The sequence below is a fragment of the Ovis aries genome, chromosome 3, assembly GCF_016772045.2.
Source record: "Ovis aries strain OAR_USU_Benz2616 breed Rambouillet chromosome 3, ARS-UI_Ramb_v3.0, whole genome shotgun sequence".
NCBI lineage: Eukaryota > Metazoa > Chordata > Mammalia > Artiodactyla > Bovidae > Ovis > Ovis aries.
The window spans coordinates 65,182,462-65,195,824 of NC_056056.1; the positions used below are offsets into that span (position 1 = coordinate 65,182,462).

The following is a 13,363-nucleotide window of genomic DNA, read 5'->3' on the forward strand; positions in this document are numbered from 1 at the left end:
CTCCTGTGGCTCTGCATCTGCAGGTGGACCCTTTACTGCTGGGCCACCAGAAAGCCCCGAGACTTATACGGCATAAGAAAAAAAAGTTGATATAAAAATGCACATCTCCTAATATGTGGACATAAATTTTCCTTCTGGAAGTTACCCTATGAGGATATAGAATATCTAGTAGTAAAAGGATGAACAAGTACATAACTACTTCAAGTTTCAACCAGGTGATGTGAGAAGGACATTATCAAAGTGGGAGAGACTCACCATACACAAACTGCCCTGAGGTCTCAGAATAGTTCCCATGATGCAGCGAGATTCTTCTTTCCCTCCATCAACATCATTCCATTGTCTGTTGTGTGTCACAGCTCATACCCAAATCTGGAAATAAATATTAATAAAACAGGTTTCCTTTACTAGAAGAGCATATAATCTACAACTACATAAGCAACTGTAATGTGTGTGCTTTTAGATTCAGGATGAGTATACAAGGCGCAGTCTAGTCCCAAATTAGCAATGGTCAGTCTTATTTGGGGACAGAAAGAATTTTCATACAGGAATGCGATGTGTGAACTGGATCTAGAAAAGTGATTCATTACTTCCAAGATGAAAAGGAAGTGGGAAGGGCATTCCAAAAATAGGAAATACTTAAGCTAGAGGTGTACAATATACGTGTGAATTCTTCCCCCATGAAATACCAACTAGGTTCAAATGGCTAAAGAATGGAGTTGAGCAAGGAGTGTGATTGGGGGTGAGCCTGGAGATTTTGACAGGAACCAGATGAGAGAGGGCCTTTTTTCTCCACATGTACGTAAATTGAGGTTTGGGGTAATAAGTAACACTGAAGACTTTACCATGTGTATAGGCATTTTAAATATTGGCGGCTGCGTCCAGAGAAGATTAGGGTGAGAGCAAGCCTAGCAACAGGGCTTTCAGTTTAGTAGCTACTTCAACAGTTCAGGCAAAAACATGCCCTTGCTTGGGCCAAGGCAACAACTAACAGTCTGGAGAAGAGGGAAGAACACAACACTTGATAAAATTCAGTGACAACGTAGATGTGGGAAAAGAAACAGAAAAGTCCAGGATAATAGGATAGGCGAAAATATGATTACTCAGGACAGAGCAGACAGGAGGAGTAGTTAGAGGGCAGGATGAGCAACTCATCTGGTTTGCCCAGGACTCTCCCTGTTCCAGCACAAAAAGATCTGCATTCTACATAACCACTCAGTCCCAGGCAAACCAGGGTAACTAGCTATCACATAAGGAAAAGCACATTTTAAGGAAAGTATGACACGTTCAATTTGGAAGATAATGAATTCCAAATCTAGTGGGCAGTAGAACATGCAATTTGCATCTACTTAACTCCCAAACAGCTGGCCAGGTCAGTGAAAATTCAACCTTGCCAACATTCACTAACTAGGTCCCCACCCGAAAGAAGATTTTCCAACAATTTCCACATTACACTCCGACCTGTAGATACCACCATCCAGCTTTCCCCCAGTTAAGGTAAGAGCTCTACAACTGGGTAGTTTTCCCAGGAGGGTTGGTGAGCTACAGATACAATGTAAAAGGATGACTGATGGACACCTTGGAGTCACTTGGGCAAATCACTTTTAAAAATGTCTTAAAAGAAATATATCCTATTGTAACCCATGGTCATTTGTCTCCAGGGGGGCTACTCATCTGCTTTTGCTGCCTACAAAGTTATTATTCATCAAAAAAGAGAGTATTCATTCTTGCCTTCATGGAAGTCTACAGCTTCCATGTCTTATTTATCTTCATATCACAGAGATACCCATGTATTGTACATACACAAGTACTCAATAGTTTGTGACAAAAATTAATTTGAGCCTATAGATGTATATATTACACTCACACACACACACACATATGTAATCAAAACAGCTATGAACTCTAAATTCCTTTACCTTTTTTTAACAAATAAGCATTTGAAAACCATTTACAAAGAAGTTTTAGATTTGTACAGCAACGTTGAAGAATCTAAACATCCAGTTTTATTTAGTAAAAGCCTAGAAACATCATAGCAAGAAGAAGGTTCCATTGGATACATTTATTTATTCCTGAGACCAATATTGTCCCACCAATAGCAGGTTCTATAAACTGACCCAGTGCTCCAAGAGTCCCCAAATGCCTTATTTAAAACAATGGAGCAGACACTTAGGATGATGTTCAACTCTTAACTTGGCAATTCCCACTCCTGATTTAAACCAGACCTTTAGTGTTATTTTAACATAGGTTTTGGATTTAATTATCTTAAATGTCTAAAAGAATGCATACAATTCCCAAACTGTTTATCTCTTTTATGGTAAAATCTCTTTCCCTATCCCTAGAAATCTGTTTTAATTATTTAATCAGTTTGGCTGAAACTCACAAAGCATTAAATTGTTAGTTGTTACTTAACATTCCTTATAAATTGCATTTATTAATTTCTGGATAGAGACTTGTCCATTGCTACAGTAATTTAAATTAGTACCACATGGTTACAGATCGCTGCTGAATGATGATTAAATCTTTGGGGCAAATTCAGTCTTTTCAGATATTTAAATGGCACTAGAGATAAGCTAACCAAATTTGGGTCCAAGAAGTTACAATTTATCAAAAATGTAATAAACCATGGCCAGAATATTCATCGTAAGCAGCACATAATGTGGTCCATGAAATGACATTTTAGCATCTCTCTCACTGTGGTCACAGGGAAGTGCTGACGGTGCAGACAGAGCAATGCTCCATTGATATTTAACAGTTCCCGTCTTCAAGGTACTTTGCAATATTGTGGCTTTTTATACACTCAAGTCCCCCCTGATACTCTATCAGTCATTTTGTGATTCAACACGGTGACACATGACTTTCTTGGTGCTTTAATTTCACAGGTGCGAACAATCAACACAGCACAGACCCCTTTGGAATCTTAGCAACAGAAGGAGGACTGTAGGACTCTGGTGGCCTTTCAGAATGACGAATCGCGAGGGGAAAGAGCTCTGTAGGGACTGACTCTACACTACTCGGGTGCAGATAATGAAGGGGAGGCTCGGAAACAATTTAGGGATCTCTCCTGGGTCACAAAGGTGGCGATAAACTCTAGAACTTGGCTTCTTACTTTCAATCCCAAACTGTTTCTTCAATACCTATTACTACCACTGAGTCAATGCAATGGGTATGAACCTAGACCTTAAAATCTGTTCAGTGATCATTTCTTCCCAGCAAACCAACTAGGGGCATCAAGTGATAAAAAAAAAAAAAAGAACCTTACCATTGCTTCCAGATACTTAAAAAATAAGAGTAATAATAAAAAGAGGGTGAAAGGCAAGAGACAGAAGAGACTCTAAGTGTCTCCTACTGGAAAGATGGACTGAAACATTCAGGTGAAATAACAAAATCAACTTATAAAATAATAGATTCATCTTCCTGCAGCTAAAGATAAATATTAAATAATCCTAGGTGCTGCTGGACGAAAATTAATTTCTGTAAGGCAAATAGTGTAGTACGTATATGTGTTTCAATTTCTGTTTGGCAGGGTGCCTATTTTGAGCATCCTGTACAGACCTTTGAAGTACTGGGGCTGCTCTGATAACGCAGATGCTTAAACAAGAATTGCTTCCTCAGGGCTCCCAAGCACTGTAAAAAGTCTATTTTGGATAGTCAGTCTCCCAACTAATTCCAGGTATTCAGTCTAAAAACACAACATTTTTTAATGCATTAATGATACACCATGGCCCTTCTGAACTGAATTGTGCCAGAAGATGGGAGTGACATTAACTTATTAGAGGAGGCACAAAGTGCTGAACCACTGCAATTTGTGATCCCCAAATTACAGTCAGGTGCAGTCGCCCGCATGGGGCAGGTGGAAACAGGGTACAGTGAGAAAAGGAGTGCTTCAGAGACAGCCCTCTAATGATTAATTTACAATAGAAAGAAGGAGAAAGGGCAAATAGTATCTTGTATTCTAAATCATGAAACTATTATAGACATCCAGCCTGTCTGCTCTTAGACCATCTGAGAGCTAAGTCGTTTTATCTTACAGCCTTGGTCGTTTTAACTGGGCTTACTTAATATTGGCAATATTGGCATTTAACAAATCACATAAAATGTCCCTGGGAAGCCAAACCCACTCAGGACCACTTCCGTAGAAACTTACAGAAATGTGAAAATGAAACAGTAACTACAATCTGCAATCTCAACTTTTTCAGAAGTTGCCTAAAAGCCATGAGCATTTTTTAAAAAATCATGAATATTTGTCCCTGGGACCATAGGAGTTAGGGGAAGGGGTACTCTGGACCAAGCTAACGCCACGAGGCATGGTAAGTTCTTGGTGGTCAGGGAGAGAAGAAAGTCACTGGGGAACCAATGAATGGAGCCACCCTCACTTCCAAGTCTTCTCAGGTTCTTTCTACAGAAGGTTGTAGCAGGACACCGAGTCTCTAAATGGAACCAAAGAGTGAGATCCCTCACTCTGAGATTTTACCAACACTCCATGCCTCCTTCCAGAAGGGACATGCAATCCAGCATACTGACCAAATTCTAACTTGCCTCACTGCATTCTGTCTCCTCTGAATACCTCCTGGAACTTCATCTGGTCTTCATTCCATGTTATATAAACCAATATGAGCTGTTGGAAAATTGCCCTTGAGGTGGCTGTACTTCAGTACTGGGCAACATGACTCATGAATATTTTTAACAGTCAAGGCCATATGTTCCCCTCCTCTACGGAGCAGGGAGCCAAACGGAGCTTCTTAAATAACACACAGTGTGGCAGCTACTGCCAGGCACGACAGGAAGCAGCTTACAGTTGGATCTGTTCCCACAGCCAGAGATGGGAAAGGTCTCTGACTTGAAGACAGAATGCTAGCTGACATGAAGCTAAGAAAATATCAGGAGAATAAAGGGTCTGGTTTTGTGTTCTGTTTTCATCTTTGTTTCTACGCTTGATTTATTTTACAAATCAGTTATGGGACAGGCTCCTTACAGGTCAGACTTCAAGTTAACTGAAGCCCTCTTCTTCCCCTCCACTCTCTCCCACCACACTGTCAGGATTCCAGGGTACCAGGAAGTGATGTTTACAAACCCAACAAAACCCAGAACTCCAGTCACAGGAAGGGAAACTTTATTTTCTTCAGGATATGACAAGGTTTCAAAATCAAAGACACTCCTGGGCTCGGGAAAGTGGAAGGACTTTTTGAAGAACAGCTTTTAGAGGGGATGAGGCTTTGTATCCAGGGAGAAGAATGGAAGAGATGAGAATAAAAGAAGCATAGTTTCCTGAAGGAGGATGAAGGCTGAGAGGGACCAACAGGAAAAAAGGGGAAGGGCGACAGGGGGGGAACCTGGGGATTACCTGAGATTTATTTCATTCTCCACAGGCCCAGTTCTAATGACAGTTTTGTAACTGTTTGTTTTGATTTTGAACAGCGATCCACTTAAAATTGTCTGGCTTGAGTTGACCAACTAAACTTATCTTGCAACCTTTCTGGGAAAGTCTGGTTGGTTTAGTTGCTAAGTCTTGTCCAACTCTTGGGACTTCATGGACTGTAGCCTGCCAGGCTCCTCTATCCATGGGATTTCCCAAGCAAGAATACTGGAGCGGGTTGCTGTTTCTTTCTCCAGGGGATATTCCAGGGATCAAACTCGTGTCTCCTGCATCGGAGGCAGATTCTTTACTGACTGAGCCCAGCATTACCTGGTGCTGTGTTAGGCACGAGGGATCTGGCTTTGATCAGGACTGACAGGGTCCCTACCCCAGCAGATCTTCTGTCACTAATGGCAACCCACTCCAGTGTTCTTGCCTGGAGAATCCCAGGGACGGGGAAGCCTGGTGGGCTGCCGTCTATGGGGTTGCACAAGAGTCGGACACGACTAAAGTGACTTAGCAGCAGCAGCATACTAACATTTGCTGAGCAATAGACCAGCTGTGTGGCTTAGGGAGGGTACCCCAGAGGGAGTAAGAGCTAAAGTGAGACTTTCATAACGTAGAGAAACAACTCTGATCATGTTTATGAGTCTCATCTCACCATTTGTAAAATCAGGACTCTTCCCTCTGCTGCTTGCTTAGTGCCCCAGAAGGAGGCAACTCAGAGAACCTGGTTACACCTGCGGGGATAAGCAAGAGTTTGCTGGAGGGAGGAAAATGGAGTGTGTCACCAGTCCTGGGATGCTAAGAAGATACCAGTTGGGGGATTCAACCTTGATCCTGAGTTTATAAAATGACACAGGGAAAATACACAGCTGTGCTTTCTGGCCTCAAACTTCTGTGGCTGCCCTGTCCCTCAACTACCCTTGTAGATTAAATGCCCTCAAAGTAAGTAGATGTGAGTAGCAGTTAATAAGTCTGATTTTCTCTGGTCCCTCGTGGAATCCGGCTTTATGCTCACTCTGTGCCTTGCTCTATTTGGGGCCCTCGTTGTATCAGCACATCACCATGAGCATCACTTGAACACAAAACAAGGTCAAGAGTGAAAGAACTTCAAAAACAGCTGCCACCAAACCCTTTATCTGACACTTTGGAGTAAAACAACTGCCCAGCTCTACATGAGTGGGTAAGCTTACCATAAAACATGCTGGGAATGGCAGGGGATTCCTTTGACTTCATGTCTTTGTAAAAGTTACTACCTTTTACTATCTTTGACCATCTTCCCATGATGCAGAATACTTTGAAATGTAAAAAAATGCAATCATTCAAGTGCCTAGACAATCTTACAACAAATATCTGTATGTTTAAAAAAAGAAAATGTATATGTGTTGTCGTGTAGAAAATACTGGGGGAAGAATCGTTCTCCTTTTGTTTAGATAGGTGGCTGTCTTGTTATACATGGGTTTAATTATTTTCACCATTTGCTTTTATATGCACTTTCACTCCTGCGGTGGCAGGGTTTATTATTATTATTATTATTAATCCCAGGAAAAAGGAAAAGATTCAATACAGAAAAAAGACAAACGCAATAAAATCTGGTATAATAATGTGTTCAGTGGGAACTGTGGTCATTGCAGAGTAGGGCTGCACACCTACTCATTCTTTTGTGACGATCATGTTTTTACTATTTCAAATTTAATACTTGTTCTAATATATTATATGTTACCTCCCATGTATTTAAGCTGTACTTAAAAGCATGCTAAGAACTGGTAATTCTTTAATGGTTGTTCACTTACAAGCGATTGTGGGTCATTACACAATCATTTAAAGGGCATTAATGAGAACCATTTAATGGTTTTAGTAGAATATCATTGTAAGGGACAGGGGAAAAGTTACTGGCTGTAAATTTTTATGACCATTTCTTACAAAACGTATTACTTTAAAGATTTATGTATGTAACAATGAGTACAATAAAAGCCATGCTAAAAATAATTTGAAATCAAAGTACTGCATAGAGATAAGTCTTTGCTGTGCTGCAACTGGCTGGGCCCATTTTTTAAAGCTTCCCTTCCTCCTTTCCCCCTTCTTCCCTTCCTTCTTCCCCTCCTCCTCCCTCCCTCTCACCTTCTTCCTCCCTCCTCCTTCCGCCCCTCCCTCCCTTCCTTCTTTCACCTCCCTCCCTTTCACCCTCCCTCCCTTTCTTCTCTGCCTTCTTCCCTGCTTCCCACCCTTCATCACCACTTGCATTTTCTTTCTTAAAAGACATTTTTAGTACCATTAAAGATTTTCTTTTAAAGAAAACTATTAGAGGTCCAATTCTTAACTAATGTGTCTTTTAGTCGGTGGGGATGGAGAACAGAGGAGTATAAATAAACAGAAGAGCATGGTACAAAAATGCCCCAAATGTCGTGAGTCTATGAATCTTTGTTTACAGATCTTTCCCCCATATATCATTATTTTAAATGATTTCCTTATATATATATCATAGGCCTAAAATAGAAAACCCAATACTTTCTAGACATCATTCCCTAAGGTAGGACAGGTGACTAAAATGGGAGAGGACTAATCCTGCTAGTACACCCACGGAGACCTGTAAAATGTACAAAAAGGGGCCTCACACGTACCTAGAGGAGACCTAGCATCTTGCTCCAAGCAGCCCACCTCTTGAAAAAGAAATGGGTATTTGAGATGCTCACTCTACTAAGGGAGTAACCTTTATTAAAGTGCTTTAATAACACAACAGTCATCGTATTATGCCTGGTTTTGTCCACTTGTGATTCTCATGGAATACATAATGAATAAGACAATGCTCCTTTCCCAGGATTCTTGCATAAGCAGGAGGATATTTCTAATTAAAAAGGCAGAGTTAGCGAGCGCAGAGCACAAAATGAACAGAACCATATCTCTAGAAATGCCGAGATTTTACTGTTTGCATTAAGTAACGCTTGTATTTCTCTCTGAATCCAGCCCAATACCCATTACCAATAAGATGAAGATTTAAGATAACTTGGTCAAAAGATGGTGAATTACAACTTTTAATTAAAATGTAGAAAATGGTTGCTTTAAAATAAACATGATAATACTTTCATGATCATTAATTTTTTATGGAGAGAACAACAAAAGCAACCTGAATATTTTAGAATGTGACATTATAAAGTCAGGCAGAGGGGATTTGTGGAAAGATATGCATGTCCCAGAGAGAAGACTGTATGGTTGCCGCTCTGCATTTCTAGTCCCCTTGGAAACCCCAGCCGGATGCAACTGACACATTGGGATCCACAAGGATTGCTTTACTTGACCTGTTCAGGTGAAAGCAAGTGACGACGGGGATGATGAGAGGGTAAGGAAAAAACTGGGGTTTACACAGTTTGTTTACTCCAAAGAGCAATTCAGTGAATGGTGATGGGAGTAGAGCTGATTTCCCTATTTAACCTGTATGTGCTATCCTGTGCTTATTTGCTCAGTCATGTTCTATCTATTCTTTGCGACCCCATGGACTGTAGCCCCTCCAGGTTCCTCTGTCCATGGAGATTTTCCAGGCAAGAATACCAGAGTGGGTAGCCTATCCCTTCTCCAGGGGATCTTCCTGACCTAGGAATCGAACCAGGGTCTCTTGCACTGCAGGCAGATGCTTTACCAGCTGAGCTACCAGGGAAGCCCATGAAACCTATATATATACTGATTAAAAAAAAAAAAAAAACTTTTAAAGATAAATTTAATGTAGAGTTGAAATGTCACTGGTGCCACATACCAGACTGAAGGAAGAAATATGACTGAAAGATTGGAGATTTTGTGCGTAGTATGCTCCCTTTACCACGTAAGTCATACTGATACTACCCAGCTTCACACCTCCTTCTGATATTATCTCCAATCCTTCCCCTAAAGAAATGTTCTATTACCATTAGGTCTTTGCCTGTGGGTGCAGCCTTCCGTCCATCACATTATTCATGCTGATTCCTGCCAAGAATCACTCTGACTTCTCTCTGCCCTTACGTTTTCTGTCTTGAGCCATTTAAGTCCACCTCCTCCATGAAGCCTTCCCTGACTACTTTAGCCTAAGGTCTGACTTCAAATATCTAAATCTACCACCAAATGTTTAGGCTAACTATAGTGAGAGTCATAAGGAAGACAGAGCTATTTACCCTCCGGCAGGGCAGGCATTCTTTTGGCTCAGTTGGTTTCTTTGTCTGTAAAATAAGGAAATAATTGTGTCTGCCTTAGTAGGCTATTGTGATAATTACATGAAAAATGCATTAAAAAATCTGTAATAAAATAGTCTTCATAAATGTTAGTTCTTCTTTCTCTCTCTCAAATTCAGAAAATTAGTGGCTAAGGCATTCAGATATAGTAACTTGTTATATTCACTGTCTTATATCTTTCAGTTCTTTCTGTTTTGTGGGCTGTCATTCCCAATCACCTTGTTTCATTAGTCTGTGATCCTTCCAAGAAAGGGACCTTTATTTATGTATCACCATATTTTCTGCCTCATTTGGTACAGTTCAATATACAAGGTTAGGGTCAATAAATAGTTATTGGAAGAGTGGATATTAGGAACTTTCTCTAATGTCTGGGAGAACTTTTTAATTTCCATAAAAATGAAAGCCCCAAATTGGCAACACTCTATTCCATCTTCACACCCCCTGGTTCACTGTATATGACTGAATTTACACACAATGGAGAGAGAGCATCCCATCTGATTTCATGTTGTGATTTCATCTCATTTCACCAGAGCTGGACAGCTCCCTACAGTAATAGGTGGTACTAACGAAGTACAATCAGGCATTTAAGCCTAAAGTGGGTGTGTTTATTTTATACACATAACTTTCCCATGCATAGGCAATACATCTCTATAGGCAAGTGTTTAAAAATAAAGAATACTACTGGCCTCAAGATGGTCTTGGGAAATGAGCAGTGAGGAGCAACACAAACAAGGAAAAAGATTAAAGTTAAGTCTTAGATGCTACTGATGGAAAGATGGCCTTGTGGTCTTGAAAATCAAAGGACAGCACATTTTAGCACTTAGCATTTAATTGATAAACTGCTTGCATTGATGAAATGGGGTGTGGTCCACAAAGGGAGCTGAGCAGAGCTATTATAAGTTTGACCTCTAGGTGTCAGATGGCTTGACTGCTCTGTGACCCAGGCAAGTTACATGGCCACCCTCTGCCTCCATTTCCCAACTGGTAAAACTGAGAGGAGGATTAGAGTTCCTGCTTCAGGGTGTCGTCTCCAGGCACAAAGAGGGAACCCCTGGAAAGCCCTTGCAGTGGGGCCGGGTGGAGAGTGAGGGCCAGGCAAGGATTAGGTGTGAAGCTTCAGGATCTGCAATACTCAACAGGGATTCTGTAGTTGTGCTCATTCTTCCATTCAGCTCTCCTGCTTCACAAGGAGCAGACCCCACACGGCACGGAGAGGAATCCTGAATCTCTCAACAGGGGCATTTCTCCCTCTCGGTAGTGGAGTAACAAGAGCCACAGAAGAAACACCCCAAGTCCTTCCCACAATCACTCTTACACCTGTAAAAGCCAATCAGCATACGTGCGTGTCCCGTTTCCAAGACGCCCTGTGTTCTGAGACTCTCAGAGCCTATGCCCCTAGGGGCGCATCTGGATTTAGAAAGTACTCAACTAAAAGCAAAACAAGAGATGTGAAATAAACACCCTTCCCAAAGGGTGAGGAAACTTAATGAGATCCAGGAGAAAAGGGGGCCACTGAAATATTAGATAGCTTCATTCCAGAGATCAGCACAAAGCAAGAGCTGTTAAACGCATTATGATTTTGACATGAACGATTTCTAACAAATCTGGGCTCTTGAATCAAAAGGAAATGTTGGGGGTGCCTTCAGACATTATACATCTGACTAACAATGGGGAAAGTAACGATCTTGTGAGTTCTACTAGAAGGCTGCTGCAGCCTTTAAAGAAATGCAGTATTACGTGTCATCTGATTTTGATGAGATTTCTAGAAAGAGAAAGGTAAATTAAAAATAGAGATTCCATTTTAACGCATGTTTACTCCCGCCTTTGTCTGGCATCCAAAAACGACAGTGTGTTCTTCTCATTCACTGCGGCAGCATTATTTTTACATAAAGTTTGAGACCGCGTGCACTGCCAAGGCCCCCTTCAAAGAAGGTAAGCCCACGCTTCCCATCTATCACACACCCTTCGGACTTTTCTTACTTAAGGGCTTGTCATTCCAGTGGGGAGGAAGAGCTACCGAATACCAGCCACGTGGAGCTTTATTCCTTCATGCTGTTTGTGATAAACTTCAGGGGACATATTTAACATTCAACAAAAAATGAAATTTCTGGGGCCACCCCAGCAGGAGGATAATATCACTGCTCTTAAAGCAGCACTGCGCTTTAAGATACTGCCAAACAGTTCAGGCATAGGATGGGCCAATATCTATCACTCCTGGAGGGAGGAGGAACTCTGTAAACTTCTCAAGCACTTGGTGTTAATCTACAGCACACTTCCACGCTATTCTCATTATTATTTGTTGTTGTTATGTTAATCATTGCTCTTTGTCTTCTTAGGAACAATTTCCTCTGGGAAGACAGAACCACTCACCTTCTGGCAGGGCAGTCATTCTTTTGGATCACAGGGTATCGTTTTTGCCAGCTTTTCCTAGTTGCTAAATTGCTGAGAAAACCGTGGGAGTTTGGGCTTCGTGCCTGGAGAAGGCACAGCTGGGGATCAGCTCTGGGTGCTTGCCTCCCCCTATCTTCCCCTGTCCCTTTGGCTTCGTTCCCTACAACCTGGAAGAAGAAGCAAAGTTGCCAGAACTCAGCTTTGTTTTCAAATTCACTTCGACCATCGCTTCCGAGGACCTAATAGCACCCAAGTCTGTACTTGGGACAGCTGGAGATAAGAGAGTCCAAGTTTTAGAACAAAGTTATGGTTGAGATGCGTTAAACTCACTCACTCACTCACACATACACACACACACCATCAGACCATTACGAGCATGGGATAAAAATGTCCTCAAACTCTCCTGTCCTTAGATGTGGGTTGGAACATCCCTAGCAAAGCCCTAGGGAAAACACATTTGCTGGGACATTAACCAAGATATTCGGAGATCTCTCTTTTCTGCTGGAAGCAGGAGAGCCGAGACAATGTTAATTGCAAGAAAATGAGCAAAGAAGCGGGTTTTAACTTTCATGCTCTAACAGGGCCAGAGAGGGAGATTACAAGGGAAGTACAAAGGCAAATGCAGGAGGCTGTCTCCTGCCTCCCTAGGGAGGAGATGAGCATCGCAGGATTTGCTGCAGAGGCCCACAGCCAGCACAATCTATTAAATAGCTCAAGTTAGTCAATGTGGAAGAAATTTTTAGACACACATGCCCAACCATATGTGCATGGCCAAGATTTAAAATAGAAAAGTGAGAGACTGTTGGATGACTGAGGATTTTTCCCTTGCCAGGAAGTTCTCCTTAAGGATTTCATAGCTTGCAAAAGAGAACTGCTTGCCAGACAAGCCAAGAAAAAGACACAGAAGATTGGGACCTGCTTCCTTAATGATGAAATGTCATACCGCTATGTAAATCAACTCAAAGAAAAGAGGCAGGCGTGATTAAGATGGCTTTACAGAAACAAGAGAGGTTTCTCAACATCTCCTCCCTAAACTGCTCTAATTTCCCACACCTCAGGGCTGAGCAAACACACACAATGGGGCCTTTTGAGCCATTGTTCCAGCAGTAAGGGGACCCCTTGGTCACAGAATATCTACGTCGCAAGGAAAAATTACCTTGTTTGGCCCCAGTTCGTGAAGGGCAAATTCTTTGTCAAGTCCATGGAAGATTAAAGAGCAACTCTACTCTTTCACTGTGTGTGTGTGTGTGTGTGTGTGTGTGTGTGTGTGTATTTCATGTATGTGGAATGTGATGATGAAAAAATAAGATGGATCCCATTAGCCACAATAGAACCAGCTTTATTAATTTTCAATCACACCAAGTAGATGTTTCTAACTCCCTTTTTATTAACGAACATCCATCTTAACAAGTCTGTGCCT

The 13,363-nt window shown here is 41.5% G+C and overlaps 1 long non-coding RNA gene across 1 annotated transcript in view; it reads right to left on the bottom strand.

Annotated features, from left to right (window-relative positions):
• Positions 1–260: 260 nt before the first annotated feature.
• The window catches only part of LOC132659586 (uncharacterized), a 243,552-nt gene continuing 230,449 nt past the window's right edge, over positions 261–13,363 (bottom strand). Inside the window, exon 3 of the long non-coding RNA XR_009600160.1 lies at positions 261–369. This is a non-coding gene — a long non-coding RNA (uncharacterized LOC132659586). The remainder of the gene's footprint in view (positions 370–13,363) is intronic.